Source organism: Chiloscyllium plagiosum, chromosome 9, assembly GCF_004010195.1.
Source record: "Chiloscyllium plagiosum isolate BGI_BamShark_2017 chromosome 9, ASM401019v2, whole genome shotgun sequence".
NCBI lineage: Eukaryota > Metazoa > Chordata > Chondrichthyes > Orectolobiformes > Hemiscylliidae > Chiloscyllium > Chiloscyllium plagiosum.
In genome coordinates, this window is record NC_057718.1 from 65892976 (window position 1) to 65910399 (window position 17424).

Below are 17424 nucleotides of genomic sequence, written 5' to 3' on the forward strand. Positions count from 1 at the left end.
TCCCTGTGGTGAGGGAGGTTTAGGATGAAAGGGGAAAGACTTAAAAGGGACCTAAGGGGCAACCTTTTCATGCAGAGGGTAGTGCATATATGGAATGAGCTGCCAGAGGAAGTGTTGGAGGCTGGTACAATTACAACATTTAAAAGGCATTTGGATGAGTTTATGAATATGAAGAGTTTAGAGGGACATAGGCCAAGTGCTGGCAAATGGGACTAGATTAACTTAGGATATCTAGTCAGCATGGACGAGTTGAACCAAAGGATCTGTTTCTGTGCTATACATCTCTATGACTCTAACTTTACCACTTTGCCTACTGCATACACTGCGGCACGATGGCAGTGGTTAGCACTGCTGCCTCACAGCACCAGAGACCCGGGTTCAATCCCCGCCTCAGGCGACTGACTGTGTGGAGTTATGCAGTTGTGAATCTGATGTCAGGAAGGCATTGCAGTTGAACATAGAAATATACACGGGAACCATCCATTTGGAGTTATGTATGATAGTGAGTAATTTTGAGTGCATTTTCACCCTGGTGTATGGTTAGGTGAAGCACTTTCTAGCTTAGGTTTTGCATGTGAGTCAGAGTGAGTGTTAAATGATGAATTATATGTGACTATTAGGCAGAGGGCCTTGCCTCTGCTGTGTCCTTTCTGGGTCAAAGGTTCTGGTGTTGTACTTAAAGGCTGGCAAGGCCTCAATCAACACAAGCCAGGAGCATCTCTGGAGTCTATGGCTGTCACTACCACCAACACTCCTCCCCTCCACCTCTGTAGACACTTTGAAAGGACCTAGCCCCAGTGGGGGAGGAGGATGAATGATCTCCTGCATTCCACAATGATAAGTTCTCACTGCAAACTCACACTGATGGACCTGCCAACCACAGAATCACATGCGTGATGTGCATGCAAAGGGCCTACACACACTTTTATTAGCCAATGTTCAAACACTTCCCTGATACTACACTCCCTACTCACCTACTGGACAAAATTTACCATTTAATGGCTATAACAATCCCATCAAGTGTTCATGCACACAATTCTACTGTAGTAGGTCAGTGGAACTACTCACAGGCTGTGTATAGTTGGTGTACCGTGCTGCCACCAATCTCCATTTAGAATTGGATCTAAGGGCCTGTTCAGATAACAGTGGTAGGGGATGAAACCACTTAGTCTTAGCAAGAAAAGGCAGATGTCTTAATAACATTATGTAGCATATTTCATGACAGCAATAAGTGCAAGTTACATGGCTTTGTTAGGCTTAAGTATATAGAAGTGACATGTCTGACTCCATTAGAATCTAGTGCTGAGCTCCTCATTCTCCACTCAGGTCAATGAAATATCAGATTTGGTGGAACATAAATCAATCTTCAATATTAACCATTTCAGAACCATTACTATACACATCATTCATCACACTCAAACCTAATCACTCTCTCATTGCAAAATAAGCTCTCCCACAGAAAGAAGATGCATAAGAGCCAGACATGTCCTTGTAGCTCAGTCCCAGGAAGTGACAGTTGTGAGATTTTCATTTGTCTCTCTGACTCCTTAGACAATAGGTCTGTTGTCATGGCAACTACTGTGGGCCCTTCTGAGCCACCTCAGGATCCTCACCTTTAGCTCCTTTCTCCGCAGAGGAGGCTTCCATCTCATCCTATCCCAGAACATGCCCCTTTTTGTCAAGTTAGGCTATGGAGAGTGTACCAGATCATTATGATATGGGACAGTCTGTCTCGGGTGAACTGTATTGCACTGCCTGACTGGTTTGGAGCTATGATCTTCACCTTCAGAGGCCCTATGGTCTATTCTACAATGGACTTTGTAGAGGAATGCTGTGCAGATTTGTACCTCTCCTCAGCGTCAGTCTGTGGATTTCTGACCATTGTCGTGAGTCAGAATCTGACAGAATAGACCTTGTCACTGAACAACCATCCCAGGAGAGCTAATAAATGCAGGTCGAGAGTGTGGTGCTTGAAAAGCTGCCGGTCAGGCAGCATCTGAGGAGCAAGGCAAAAGCCCTGCATCAGGAATGAGGCAATCCACATTGATGCAGTGGGGTTAGAGGGTTCCGAGGCAGAAGATTAGACATTCTTTGTCAAGGCGTCAGGTGGTTATGGAGTGGCAATGGAGGAGACCCAGGACCTGCGTGTCCTTGGCAGAGTGGGAGGGGGAGTTGAAGCATCCAGTCACAGGGCAGTGGGGTTGGTTGGTGAGGGTGACCTGGAAATGTTCTCTGAAGTGCTCCTGTCTCCCCAATGTAGAGGACATTGCATTGAGAGCAACAGATACAGTAAATGACGTGTGGAAGTGCAAGTTGGTGGGGTGGAAGGTGAGGACTGGGGGATGGGGGGGGGCAGGCTTCTGTCCTTGTGTTTGGAAGGGTGAGGTTCAAGGGAGGAGGTGTGGAAAGTGGATGAGATGCGCTGGAGGACATCAACAACCATGTGGGAGGGGAAATTGCGGTCTTTAAAGAAGGCCATCTGGTGTGTTCTGTGGTGTAACTGGTCCACCTGGGAGTAGATGCGGTGGAGGCGGAGGAGTTTGGAATAAGTGATAGCATTTTTACAAGAGGCAGGGTGGGAGGAGGTGTAGCTCAGGCAGCTGGGGGGGGGTCAATGGATTTGTAAATGTCCATGTTGAGTAGGTCACCGTTGATGGAGATGGAGAGATCCACCAGGGACAACAAATCCCTATACACCTCCATCCACCATGACAAGGGCTTCCAAGCCTTCCATTTCTTCCTCTCTGGATGTCCCCACCAGTACCCTTCCACTAACACTCTCATTCATTTAGATATATTGGTCCTCACCCTCAACAATTTCTCCTTTGAATCCTCCCATTTCCTCCAGGCGAAAGGGCATTGGCACCCGCATGGGGCCCAGCTATGCTCGTCTCTTTGTCAGTTATGTGGAACAGTCCATCTTCCGCAGTTACACCAGCACCATTCCCCACCTTTTCCTTTGCTACATTGCACCACCTTGTGCTCCCTTGTTGTGGTTGAACAGTTCATCAACTTCAACAACACATTCCACCCTGACCTTAAATTCACCTGGACCATCTCTGACACCTCCCTCCCCTTCCTGGACCTCTCCATCTCCATCAATGGTGACAACTGTCATCTTCTACAAACCCATCAACCCCCACAGCTATCTGGATTATACCTCCTCCCACCCTGCCTCCTGTAAAAATGATATCTCTTATTCCCAATTTCTCTGCCTCCACTGCATCTACTCTCAGGAGGACCAGTTCCACCACAGAACACACCAGATGGCCTCCTTCTTTAAAGGCTGCAATTTCCCCTCCCTCTTGGTTGATGATGCCTCCAGCGCATCTCATCCACTTCCCGCACCAACTCCCTTGAATCCTACCCCTCCAAACACAACAAAGACAGAACCTCCCTAGTCCTCACCTTCCACCCCACCAACCTCCGTATACATCGCATCATCCTCCGCCATTTCCGCCACCAAACGGACCCCACCACCAGAGTTACATTTCCCTCCCCACCTCTATCTGCTTTCTGTAAAAACCATTCCCTCTGCGTTTCTCCCCATCAGGTCCACGCCCCTGAACAACCCATCCTCCCCTCCCGGGACCTTCCCCTGTCACCATAGGAATTGCAAACCTGCACCCTCACTTCCCCCCTCACCTCCATCCAAGGCCCAAAGGAGCCTTCCATATCGATCAGAGTTTCACCTGCACTTCCACACATTATTTACTGTATTCGATGCAGTCTCCTCTACATTGGGGAGACCGGGTGCCTACTCGCAGAGCACTGCAGAGAACACCTCGGGGACACCCGCACCAACCAACCCCACTGCCCTATGGCCAAACACTTCAACTTCCCCTCCCACTCCACGAAGCACATTCAGGTCCTGGGCCACCTCCATCGCCACTCCGTAGCCACTCGATGCCTCGAGGAAGAACGCCTCATCTTCCACCTTGGGACCCTCCAACCCACAGCATCAATGTGGATTTCACCAGCTTCCTCATTTCCCCTCCCCCACCTTACCCCAGTTCCAACCTTCCAATTCAGCACCACCCTGATGACATGTCCTACCTGCCCGTCTTCGTTTCCACCTATCCGCTCCACCATCCTCCCTGACCTATCACCACTACCCGCACCTCCATCTACCTATCGCACTTTCAGCTACTTTCCCCCAATCCCACCCATCCCCGTCCCATTTATCTCACCATTCTCTTGGCTCACAGCCTCATTCCTAATAAAGGGCTTTTGCCCGAAAAGTCTCTTGCTCCTCAGATGCTGCCTGATCTGCTGTGCTTTTCCAGCAACACACTCTCAACTCTAATCCCCAGCATCTACAGTCCTCGCTTTCACCTAATAAGTGCAGGTGTTGAGTGCTCCAAAATGTAGACTTTGTGACATGTACAAAGCTGCATTATCTGCTGGAATGGGCACAGAAGATCAGCATATGCATATAGCAGAAGCCTTTCCAGTTCCTACTTCCTGTTGGAGAACCGCATTATTATCAGGTCTCTGTGGGTACAATCAAGCACAATTTGCCCCTGTACAAATGCTGCATTGGTAGCAAGGACACCTGTCCAGGCTACACAACTCCCAGTACTCAATGCAACATGGATAAATGGGTGAGCTCTACCAAAGAGAGATCACTTACCTGCCACATACATTAATGAGTAGATGCAGGTGAGATTCCACAGGAGTCCCTAGTAGCTTCCTGAAATGAACCACTAGTATAGGAATAAAGGCCATGGCCAGCTTGAAAGCATCCAAGATTCAATCGCTCCTAGTATGTGAATATGTGGGCATTCATCTAGCAGTTGACAGATGTGCATGACCACTTCCCAGAAAATCCTGAGACTCAAGGCATTCCTGATGAAGAGTCTATGCTCAAAATGTCAACTCTCCTGCTCCTCAGATGCTGCCTGACTGGCTATGCATTTCCAGCACCACACTTTTTGACTCTGATCTCCAGCATCTGTAGTCCTCTCTCTCTCCTAGTTGAGACTCAAGACCACCTGGAATCTTGTCACCAAATTGACTGGATCCCAGAACTCAAACTGATTGGAACTCAGTCCTGACTTGATTCCAAATCCCTAGACTAACTGGAGCCCAGCCTCTAGTTCAACTGAACTGCAGTCTCCAAACTGACCGCAGCACACTGACTACTGGACTTACAGAAGCACCCTGGACTTATGGGATACAATAACTCCACCCCCAAATAAATTGACTACAGCACACACTTGCCTGTTATCCTTCTTTGTCTTCACTTCATTCGTGGTTCCATGCAGCTCACGCACAGACACTCCCTATTTACCACATGTGGTTTCATGCTCTTCATGTCCACTGTATTTGGGAAGGTGACAATGTGAGTTACAGTGAGTATTATTATGACACAGAGGTGAACCTTTTCTGATAATTAAACCAAAAAGTAGCTAATTCACCCTTCAATTTCATCATCGTCTTCTTGTAGCAGTACAGCTCCAATTCCTATATCGCTGAAAATCACACTATACTAGGTAATAGTCCAACAGGTTTATTTGGAAGTACTAGCTTTCGGAGCACTGCTTCTTCATCAGGTAGCTGATGAAGGAACAGTGCTCCAAAACCTAGTGCTTCCAAATAAATCTGTTGGACTATTACCTGATGTTGTGTGATTTTTAACTATCTCAACCCGAGTGCAACACCGGCATCGCTACATCCTATACCGCTAGCATCGATTGCAACTTTGAAAGGTTTCAAAAATATTGGTGTAACTAAAACTGGTACTGTGGTTAATATGGCTTTTAAATTCTCAAATGCCTCCTCACATTGTTCTGTCCACCAAGATTTTGTGATCTTCTTTAATCAATCCATTAGTGGTACCAAAACGTTGCTGAAATTTAGAACAAACATCCAGTAGAATCCGTTTAATCCCAAAGATTGATGCACCTCTTTCTTTGAGGATGGTCATGGAAATTCCTCGATGGCCTTTGTCTTCACATTCCTTGGAGTCAAACTTACATGTCCGATGTTATGTCTCAAGAACTTCATGAATTCTACTTTCTTTAAGTTTATTAAGCTTCTCGTAATCATTCAATGAGCTCTGCCAACTGTACCATGTGATCTTTCTATAACTCGCTAAGGATCACTGCATCATCTAGATAAACTGCACAACTTGTTAATCCAGCCATAACTCTGTTCATGAGACTTTGGAATGTGGCTGGTGGGTTCTTCATTCTATAGGGCATCGCTTTGAATTGATATAGGCATTTGGGATTACAAACACAGAAACTTCTTTTGCTTTCTCTGATAGATACCTGCCAGTAACCACGCAGTAAATCTAACTTCGTTGTGTAAGTGGCTTGACAAACTTTCTCCATACAGTCCTCCAATCTTGGTATTGGATGGGAATCTGATTCTGTTACAGCATTGACCTTCCAATAGTCTATACAGGTTTGGGAACCAGCACAATCGGTGAACTCCACTCACTCTGACTTGGTTCAATATCTTCATTGAGTATCACATTCATTCTTTCTGGACCTGTATGACTGAGAGGATTAAGTTACTAGGGGTATTGTTTTATTGGAACAGCACTTCCTACTTCCACCTCATGCACAATAGTATTAGTCCTCCCCATCTTATTCCTGCATAGGTCCTCATAGAACTGTAACAGACTTTTCAACTCAGTTCTTTGCTCCTGAGACAGACAGCTCACTAACCTATCCCACTCCTCAAGGGCTTCCTCATTATTTAACATATTTTGAGGCACATCAAAATTCACATCATCTGGATTTGATTCCTCACTCTACAGAGCAGTAACTGACACCTGTTTCTCCAGTTCCCTGCCTATTATAGTAAGGTTTAAAATAATCCACATGACATTGATACAGTTTTTTACCAGACAGTTTACCTGACTCAACTTTTTCTCTCTTTGATAGGGGCCACTAAACCTGGCTTTGAAGGGATCTCCTACTACTGGTAACAATACTAATATGTCATCTCCACAGGAAAACAGTCAAATTTTAGAGTTTTATCTAACATCTGCTTCATACTATGCTGTGCTCTCTCCAGGCACTGTTTAGCTAACTCACCTGCAAGATTTAAGTTTTCCTTCACCTCAGATACATAATCCAAGTGTTAGATCTCCAACTTTGGTCCTATCAATTTTTCTTTAATTAATTTCAAATGCCTTTTTCTTCATGTCCAAATATTAACTCAAAGGGACTAAACTGAGTAGATTCATGTGGGGTATTTCTGATGGCAAACAATATGAATGGGATACCTTTATCCCAATCATTCAGATAATCCTGACACTACACTTTTAACATGGTCTTCAGGGTCTGATGCCACCTTTCAAAGGCTCCCTGGGATTCAAGATGATACTCACTTGATTTAAAGTGCTGTTATGGCTAAACTATTCATGACTTCCTTAAACAGCTTCGCAGTAAAATTAGACCCTTGAATCTCTCTGGGTAGCCCATATCAGGTAAAGAAAGCTACTAACTCCTCCACCACTGCTTTTGCCTTAATACTCAGTAATCTGGTAGACACATCCATTATGGTTAGTAGATATTGGTTCTCACTTTTAGTTTTAGGGGAAGGGGACCTACACAATCAATCACAACTCATGTGAAAGGTCCTTTAAATGCAGGAATTGGCAATGAAGGTGTTGTTTTTATTACTGCCTGTGGCTTACCTACCATTTGGCATGTATAACATGTATGGCAAAATTTAACCACATTCTTGTGTGGTCTAGGCTAATAGAAGTGCTTTTGTACCTTAGCCTGAGTATTCCTCACACCTAGACGACCTCCAACTGGTAATCCATATGCTACCTGTAATACTTCCTGTCTGTATGCCACCGGCAACACAATCTGGTGCACTTCCGTCCATTTCTCCACTGCACTAACCTGCTGTGGTCTCCATTTTCATCTTTGGATTCGATTTTTAAGATAATTAACCCTCAGGAATCCATTCTGATTCCTTTTCTGAGAATGCATCAATAAATATATCTTTTATTGTCTCATCTTGCTGTTATAAGTCCATTAGCCTTTCAGGACTAAACACTGACCCTCTGACCCTCAGGTTTTTCCTGCACCATTACATCAAACAGGATATCCACTAACTGAACCTCAACTTCTTCATCTTTCTCTTTAGATTTTCCCTTATTGGGGTGACTTATGACAGTGGGAACTTGTTACAACAGAGTCTGGAAAACTTCCAGGGTATTTGTCTTTTAACTCCTCGGTTCCCTGGTTCTCCTTTGGCTTCTCCACCACAAGGGGCGACACTCCCACTTTGGATCCTGCCAGATTGTTCCCAAGAACAAACTGTATTCCTGGAACTGGTACCCTATCAATCACTCTCACTGTTACTTTCCCAGTCTTGATTTGGCTCTCTAACCTGATCGTACACATGGAAACACTAAATTTCTGCCCATTTATTCCACAAATTACCACTCTCTCGGGTAATATGTCAGAGAATGCAAATACATTCATCTCTTACTATTAGAGACTAATTAGATCCTGTATTTCTCAAAATTGTAACTCCTTGCCCTTCTCCCCTGTTCTTCCCGAGTAAACTTTGCCGACAGAAGTGAAGTCTTTATACAGATCAGATATTAACTCAATACTCAGCCCCTGCCTAGGCTGTGCAATCTCCTGCAGCTCCTTGACTTTTCTTGGGGTTTCCTTTACTATTTCTACTAATACCACTGGCTTAGCCTCTTCATCATTTCCCACAGTGCTTTTCTTCAATGACCAGCACTGTGACTTAGTATATCCCACCTTACCACAGCAGAAATACTTGAGGCCTTTCACTCGTCTTCACTTCTTGGGCCTCATCTATCACTTATGGTAAACTATTCCTAGTGTGATCTACTGTTTGTTTTGTAGTGAAGGTTCTCCCCTTCTCCCAACTTTTATCCCTCACAGGATGAAATTCCTGTCGGAAGCTAAATATCAACTTATGCACCAATATATATTCATCCACCATCACTGCCACGCTTGTAAATTTTTGAACTTTCTATTCATCCACATGAATTCGTACCATCTCTGGAAGTGAGTTTTTAAACTCCTCCAGCAGAATAATCTCTCTTAAAGCTTCATATGTCATATCAAAATTACTAAGTCTAATTCATTCGAATTAAACATAAGTCTGACCTAGTCCTTTCTTTATGTTTCTGAACCGCTGTCTATATGCTTCTGGTACCAATTTATAGGCACTCAAAATAGTCTGTTTGATATCTGCATAATCTCTGGACCCCTCATCTGATAACTCTGCAAATACCTCACTAGTCTTGCCTACCAGCTTAGTCTGAACTAGCATTACCCACAAGTTCTCTGGCCACTCCATCTGCCTAGCTAATATTTCATGTGAAATAAAGAAGGTTTCGACATCTTTCTCATCAAATGACAATGTTTTAACATATTGCATACATCACTACATTCTCCCTACATCTCCATCCTGTTAACTTGACTTTCCTGACTAATTCGCAACATCTGAAGTTCAATTTCTCTCTCCCTTTCTCTTTCCTCTCTCTCTTAGTTCAACTAAAAACCTTCTCTCTCTTTCTCTTTCCTCTCTCTTTCTTTTTCCCCTCATATGGCTCTTCTTTCCCTTTTAACTCCATTTGCCTCAATTGCAATTTAAATTTTTCTAACCCAACTGCACTTGTCTGTTTCTCTGGTACACCTAAGTGCTTGATCAACTCCATTACATTTTCAGCTTTCCTCTGTCCCTGGTTAAACCCGATTATAACCTATTTGCTAATTCTAAAAGTATATCCTTCCTCTGTCTTCCTCAACTTTATTGGCAAATTTGGGAAGCATCTTCAAAGCCCAGAACCTCTTTAGCAATCTTAAGAGCCATTTCCCTCACTTTTAATTTAACCAACTACAAGTAACCAAAATTAAACACATTTTCTCACCTCAGCTTTATTTAAAGATCTAGGACATTAATCGCCAAGTGTTTAAATCTGCTGGGATCTTTCATACCCAAAATCAGTTCGAATCTGTCCAAATCTCAGACTGGATTTGTCTAAACCTGTCCAAATCTATCCAAATCTCAGACCCGAGACCTCAAAACCTGGGGTCAAAGGCAAACCTTTTCTGTTAATTAAACCAAACACCCAGAAAAGCTTGCCTGACCTTGTAATCTGTTAAAATGTGAGTGACAGAGAATTCCTAAATTCCACTATTTAAAGAAAACAACATCAATTTTTTTTTTACTCTAAAAGTGAACATTAAACACAAAAAACTATTCACAAATCTAAGCCCCCCTTCCCCTTAGCTGCTAACTCTCTGACTCCAAATCTTTAACAATATGCTATTCCAATAAGATACTTATTAAAATTATATTAGCTTAATTTCAAAATCACAGAAGTCTTTGACTTCTGTGCTGTCTTCCACTTTCCTGCTGCTGATCTCCTTCTTCCTTTTTACTGCAAGTATGTATCATATGAAAAGATACCTTTGTTAGAGATTGTTTTCTAATTTCTTTGAGACTAAGATGTTAGATGGTCAATTAGTTCTCCAGTAGTTTCTCTCTCCATGGCAGTTGCTCTCTGACCAATTTTTAAAATGTCCACATTCTTATACCCCAACATTGAATCAATGAGATGATCCAATGTTAGGAAAACAAATCAATTCAAACTCAATTGGGTTTTGGTATCCAGGGGCATAATTCAAACCGATTGGTTAAGTGTGAATTGCTGTCAAAAAAGCAACCAAAACTCAAGGTATCCATTTCACAACCAAATGTTACATATATTCAATTTTATGGTATGCTCTGGAACTGTCATCTGGTCAGATACACTGGTGCTTATAATCTCTCAGCATTCTCTCTTAAAAAATATAGTTGTACCTTCAACTTAATAACAGTATCATTTAAAGCCATATTGCTTTAAACCAAAGCAGCAAATACTTAGGACATCAAGACCATGAGATGTAGGAGCAACACTAGAGCATTCAGCCCATCATGTCTGTTCCATCATTCAATGAGATCATGACTGATCTGGTAATCTTCAATTCAATTTTTCTGCCCTTTCCCCAATGTCCCTGATTCACTTATTGATTAAAAATCTGGCAATCTCAGTCTTGAATATACTTAATAGCCCAACCTCAATACCCTCCTACAGTGATGAATTCCACAGATTCTCTATACTCTTAGAGGAGAAATTCCTCCTAATCTCTGTCTTAAGTGCATTTATTCTGGTGCTAGACTCTCCCACTGGGAAAACAAACTTTCTGCATCTACCCTGTCATGTTGCTTATGAATCTTGCATGCTTCAATAAGGTTACCTCACATTCTTTAAAATTCCAATCATTATGGAATCCAAACCTGTTCACAGTTGTCCAGCTATGGTCTGACTAGCGTCTTGTGTACTTCTAGCCTATTTTTATACTCCATTTCCTCCAAAAGGCCAACATTTCTTTTGCCTTCCCCTATTAACCACTGATCTTGGATGTTAGCTTTTTGCGATTCATGGGCAAGGACTCCAAAATCCCTCTATTCTGTAGCTTTCTGCAGTATTTCTCTATTTAAATAAGATTCAGCTCCTCTATTCTACCTGCCAAATTGCACATTTCGCACTTCATATTCCATCTGGTAAGTTTTTGCCAACTCCGTTAGCCTGTCTATATCCCTCTACGGACACTTTTGTTTTGTTAACCCCACCACTTGCCTTTGCTCCTATTGTCATGTTATTTACAAACTTATCTACAATAGATTCATTTACCTCATCCAAGTCATTAACGTATATTGTAAATAATTGTGGCCCCATACTGATCACTGTGACACTTCACTAGTTGTAGGTGCCAGAATGAAAATAAATTCCTTATCTCAATTCTCTGTCACCTACTAGTTAGGCCAGCCTCTAGCCATGATAATAGACTAGAATAGAATAGCCTTAATTGTCATGTGCACTTGAATGAGTGCAGTGAAAAGTTTATAATGTCACCTCTTGGTGCCATCTTAGCTACAGGGTACCTAGGTACAAGTACTTTAAGTGTTGTCACAGAATTGAAATAATAACAAAATAGATTAGCATGGGAAAACAGAGTTTAAAAGTCCAGAATGAGCATAAAAAGTGCTTATAAAATACTCGAGTTATTGGTCTTGTAACCTTTTCACAACACGAGTCCGTGCCCACTGGGCTTCAGAACATGAGGCCATGCTGTGTCCAAGTGCTGGCCTCTATCTAGCACTCACTCTGCTGCTGCTCCACAATCTGGCCACGACTCACTCTGCTCTCGCTCCAGTCTCTGGCCATGACTCGCTCTGCTCCCCCCTCCGGGACTCGGTCCGTGAGCTCTGATCCCCCCCGGGTTCTGAACTTGTCTCCCTTTGTCTTGCCTCCATTCTCCAGATAGTGTTGGGTAGTTTAGAAAGTTGGGGGCAGGGGAAGAAAAAACTGCTGCAAAGAGGGAAAAATGGAAAGAAAAAGAAAAAGGTACTGATGAAGAGAGGAGCTCTGACTAGAGTGTCTTACTCTGTCGCCATCTTAGAGTCTTAGAGACGTACAGCACAAAAACAAACGCTTCGATCCAACTTGTCCATGCTGACCACATATTGTAAATTAATCTAGTCCTGTTTCCCAGCACTTGGCCCATATGCCTCTAAACCCTTCCTATTCATCCAGATGCCTTTCAAATATGATAATTATACCAGCCTCCACAACTTCCTCTAGCACCTTATTCCGTACACGCATTATCCTCTGCATGAAAAAGTTGCCCTTGTGGTGGAGAAGCCAAAGGAAAAACAGGGAACTGAGGAGTTAAAAGACAAATACCCTGGAATTTTTCAAGACTCTGTAATAACAAGATCCCACTGTCATAAGCCACAGCAAGAAGGAAAAACTAAAGAGAAAGATGAAGGAATTGAGGTTCAGTTAGCGGACACCTTGTTTGACGTAATGTACAGGAAAAACCTGAACAGGCAGAAGTGTTTAGTCTTGAAAACTAATGAGCATGCAAAAGATAGAAGAGACAATAAAAGTTATATGTGTTGCTGAGTATTCAGAAAAGGAGGCAGAGAATATTCCTGAGGGTTATTACCTCAAAAATAGAATCCTAAGATGAAAATGCAGATGACAGCAGGTTAGTGCAGAGGACAAATGGGCAGAAGTGCGCAGATTGTGTTGCCGGCAGCATACAGACAGGAAGTTTTACGAGTAGCACATGAACTACCTGTAGGAGGTCACCTACGTGTACAGGAGACTCAGGCGAAGGTACAAAAGCATTTCTAATGGCCTGGAATGCACAAGAATGTGGTCAACTTTTGCCGTACATGTTATACATGTCAAATGGTAGGTAAGCCACAGGCGGTAATAGAACCAGCATCTTTGTTGCCAATTGCCACGTTCGAAGAACCCTTTTACGCGTGTTATGGGTTGATTGTGTAGGTCCCTTCCCGAGAACTGAAAGTGGGAACCAGTACTTGTTAACCATAATGGATGCGTCTACCAGATTTCTGGAGGCAATTCCATTATGGAGTATTAAGGCAAAAAGGATGGTAGAAGAGTTAGTAGCTTTCGTCACATGGTATAAGCTACCCAGAGAGATTCAGTCAGACCATGGGTCTAATTTTACTGCAACGCTGTTTAAGGAAGTCATGGATAGCTTAGGTATACAGCACCTTAAATCAAGTGTGCATCATCCTGAATGGAAAGGTGGCATCAGATCCTGAAGACCATGTTGAGAGTATATTGTCAGGATTACCCAAATGATTGGGATAAAGGTATCCCATTCGTATTGTTTGCCATTAGAGATGCCTCAAATGAATCATAGGGAATGCTGTTCTGATAAAACAACACCCCGACAAGCTTAATCCTTTCAAAGCCAGACAGGTTCAGAAGGAAGTGGAGGTGATGCTCAACAAAGATATCATTGAACCGAGTTACAGCGAATGGAGTTCACTGTTCGTGTTAGTTCCCACAGCTGATGGACTCGATGATTTTGTGTGGATTATCAAAAGGTCAATGCCATAACAAAACCGGACTCATACTGAGATTGGAGGACTGTATAGAGAAAGTTGGACAAATCACAATGTTTAACTTACTGCATGGTTATGGGCAGGTACCTTTATCGGAGAAAACAAAAGAAATTTCTGTGTTTGTAACCCCAAATGGGCTAAATCAATTCAAACTTTGGAATGAAGAACACACCCACCTCATTCCAAAGACTCATGAACAGAGTTGTGGCTGAGTTAGCAAACTATGCCATCTATTTGGATGATGTAGTGATCTTTAGTGACTCCTGGAAAGGTCACACAGTACAGTTAGCAGAGTTCTTTGAATGATTAAGAGAAGCAAAACTGGCAATAAATTTACAGAAAACAGAATTTGCGAAAGTAGAGGTGACATTCTTGCAACATGACATCATTCAAGGTTGACTCCAAGGAACGCAGAGATGAAGAATTTCCATGATCAACCTCGAATAAAGAGGTGCTTCAATTTTTGAGACAAAGCAGATTCTACTGGAAGTTTGTTCCAAACTTCAGCAGTCTAATGGCACCATTAACTTAGATTAATGTCCTATGTATGTAATGTTAATGTAGTTAAGAAATAGAAAAAAAAGCCATCTTTTCATTATTTTGGTTTGGGGAGGTGTTGTGGAGTTGAAGGCATGTACTGTACCTTTGAGAAAGAGTGAAAGTTGAAAAGTTGGCAAACCTGTCATGTGACTGACTGTAGGCACAGTGTGTGCTGGATAATTTGAAGATTTAACATTTGAGATGTAGCTCAGGTACTGAGTTGTTTACACAACAATTTGAATTCAACCACTCAGGTTAAAAATGCCCCAAGTTATTAATGCCCAATCGAATTTGAATTTTACTGTTTTGACAACATCAAACCAATGAGATGATCCAATGTTTTGGGGTATAAAAGCAGGCATTTTGGACAGTTAGCTGGAGAAAGAGCACCTTCTGCTATCAAACGGCTGCTATTTAAACACATTCTCTGTGAAAGGTACCTTTTTCATATGAAACATCTTTGCAGCAGAAGACCGAAGATAACCAAGGAAGATACAGAGGAGGATCGACACACTGGCTGGTTTTGAAAATTGATTTTCTGTAAATTTAATAGAGGCTTTATTGGATCAGTATATTGTTATAGAGTGGGAGATGGATACATTGTGAAGACAAAGTTGTTGTTTAATGTCCTCTTTTGGAGTTAAAGAATAAATTGTTAATTTTTTTCTTTAAATAGTGGAATTTAGGTAGTTCTCTGTCACTCATTCTTTAACAGATTATGAGGTGAGGTAAGGTTTTCTGTGTGTTTGTTCAATGAGCAGAAGGGTTTCCCCGTGTTGTAACACCTATTAATTCCTCAAAATATTTATTTTGAGATGGAGGAAGAAATCCAATTTGCCAGGTACACATCTAACGTTTACTTTGGATTTCTGAAATGCTGAGCTTCTTTATCTGATTGAAGTTGATTTAGGAAAGCAAAGTTAATTCCAATGAGTTGTGTTTAATGAGATTCTACTGTATGTACAAGCTTCTCAGCATCTGCTGTTAACCTCTTGCCACATAAATAAAATCTTCTCATTTCATCATGGAATTTTTAAAATCTATTATCTTAGATCTTAATCCTGCATTTACTGACCTTGAAGCTAATGAAAACAATTTTTACAAATTTACTTCATCAAAACCACTCACACTTTTGAATACTCCCATAATTACCGAGAAGATCTAAGCTTCTTCAGTCACTTTATGCAATGGCCTAATCATCTCACTCCTCATCTTTGGCACTTTTCTAGTTAATCTCCTCCATAACCCTTTAAAATTCATGTCATTTGTCCTAAATTTGATGCTAGTATTGGGGACACAATAATCGAACTGAGGTCTAGACTATGTATTTATAGGGCAAGTTCCTATCTCTGTGGCCACCCTCTGAATGCAATGCATTGCTGCCTGGCCCATAGCTTTTAGTCAACTGACATCCAAGAGGGATTGAAAGAAGGAAGAGATATTGTGCTGAAGGATAGTTCCTGTTAACTGAGAAAGAGTGGGAATTGACAGCTTATGCTCAACTTCAGTGAAAATTATATATGAAGGATAGTTATGGGGAGAGTAACGGCCAAACTGGGAAGGTTAGGCCAGAGATCCTGAGACAGGAAAGTACTATTTGAATCTCAAGGATATTTAATTTAACACTGATGATGACTGATGACAAGTTGAAGACTCTGAGAATTTGGGGCAGGGAATTGGGCATTTAAACTCAGAGGGGGTGGGTGGAGGTAAGGCAAAGCTCCCTGCTAGGGGTTCATGGCTCATAGGAACCCTATCTGAGGGAAAGTCAAGGGTGATGGACTGAGACTCAAAGCTCATGGAGGGAAGTTCAATTGTGACTGGGAAACCTGCATAATCATGAATGTATTTCCAGGGCCGCTGCTCCAGTCTCTGTACACATGTCTGCATAATAAGAATTGCTATTCAAATTTCCTAACAATTCTCTTAAGTAGCATTTTATCAAATACCTCCATAAAGTTAATGTCCTCAATGTTCATAATCTCCTCCATTATCAATGGATGAAATGAATCATGTTTGTAGGTACAATTTGCCTGTAATCTGTTCATGCTGCTTCAAGGCAGGCATCCATGCAAGAGGATTCGTAGTAGGGTTAAAATCAACTAGGGTTAAAATCAACTAGGTAAAAACAATGACTGCAGATGCTGTCATTGATTTTAACCCTACTGCAAATCCTCTTGCAAGGATGCCTGCCTTGAAGAAGTTTTCCTCCTCTCTCTACAAGAATCTCAGGGAGTCCCTCTCCCACTGCAATTCCTCTGCCCTGAAGCTCTTCAACCATGTCCTGAAACAAACTCGCTACCACAGCCACATTTGCTTCCTCAGTGCCTGCCTCCGTAACCAACTCATCCCGCACGGACTCTGGACCACCTTTAAACCAGCAGAGTTTGGACCCGAACAGGACAAACAGTACAGACTATAGATTCAAAAACACTAGCAACGGTTCTCCTTCAAGATCCTCCGCTCCATGCTTGCAGCAATGCGCCGGCACCTAACCTCTCTGCAGTCAGCCCTGCCTCAGCTGAGGGCCACACTCTCTCAGAATTGCAAAGGACCCACTCTATACTACATCCTCAGGAGAATTCATACTCTCAACAAACAGTATTCAACTCCATCTCAAACATCAAAAACTGTAAGTACAACAAACTTTTATCTACCCACCTCCATAACCAGCACTCCTCAAACATTCCAGAAGATTCCCCTGGCCTCTGGAACTGCTTGGACTCCATTAGCCGTGCAGCTACCACCCCCATGCTGATTGATGATGTCACTTCCGCCACCACCATGGCCACTCTCACAACCACTTCTACCCCTCACAATTCCTCATACATCACACGTGACATCACTTCCGCCCCTCACATCATCGCTGATGTCACACGCTCAGTGACTTCTGCCACCCCTACTGCCGTGTCTGCCACCACTTCCGCCCCCACC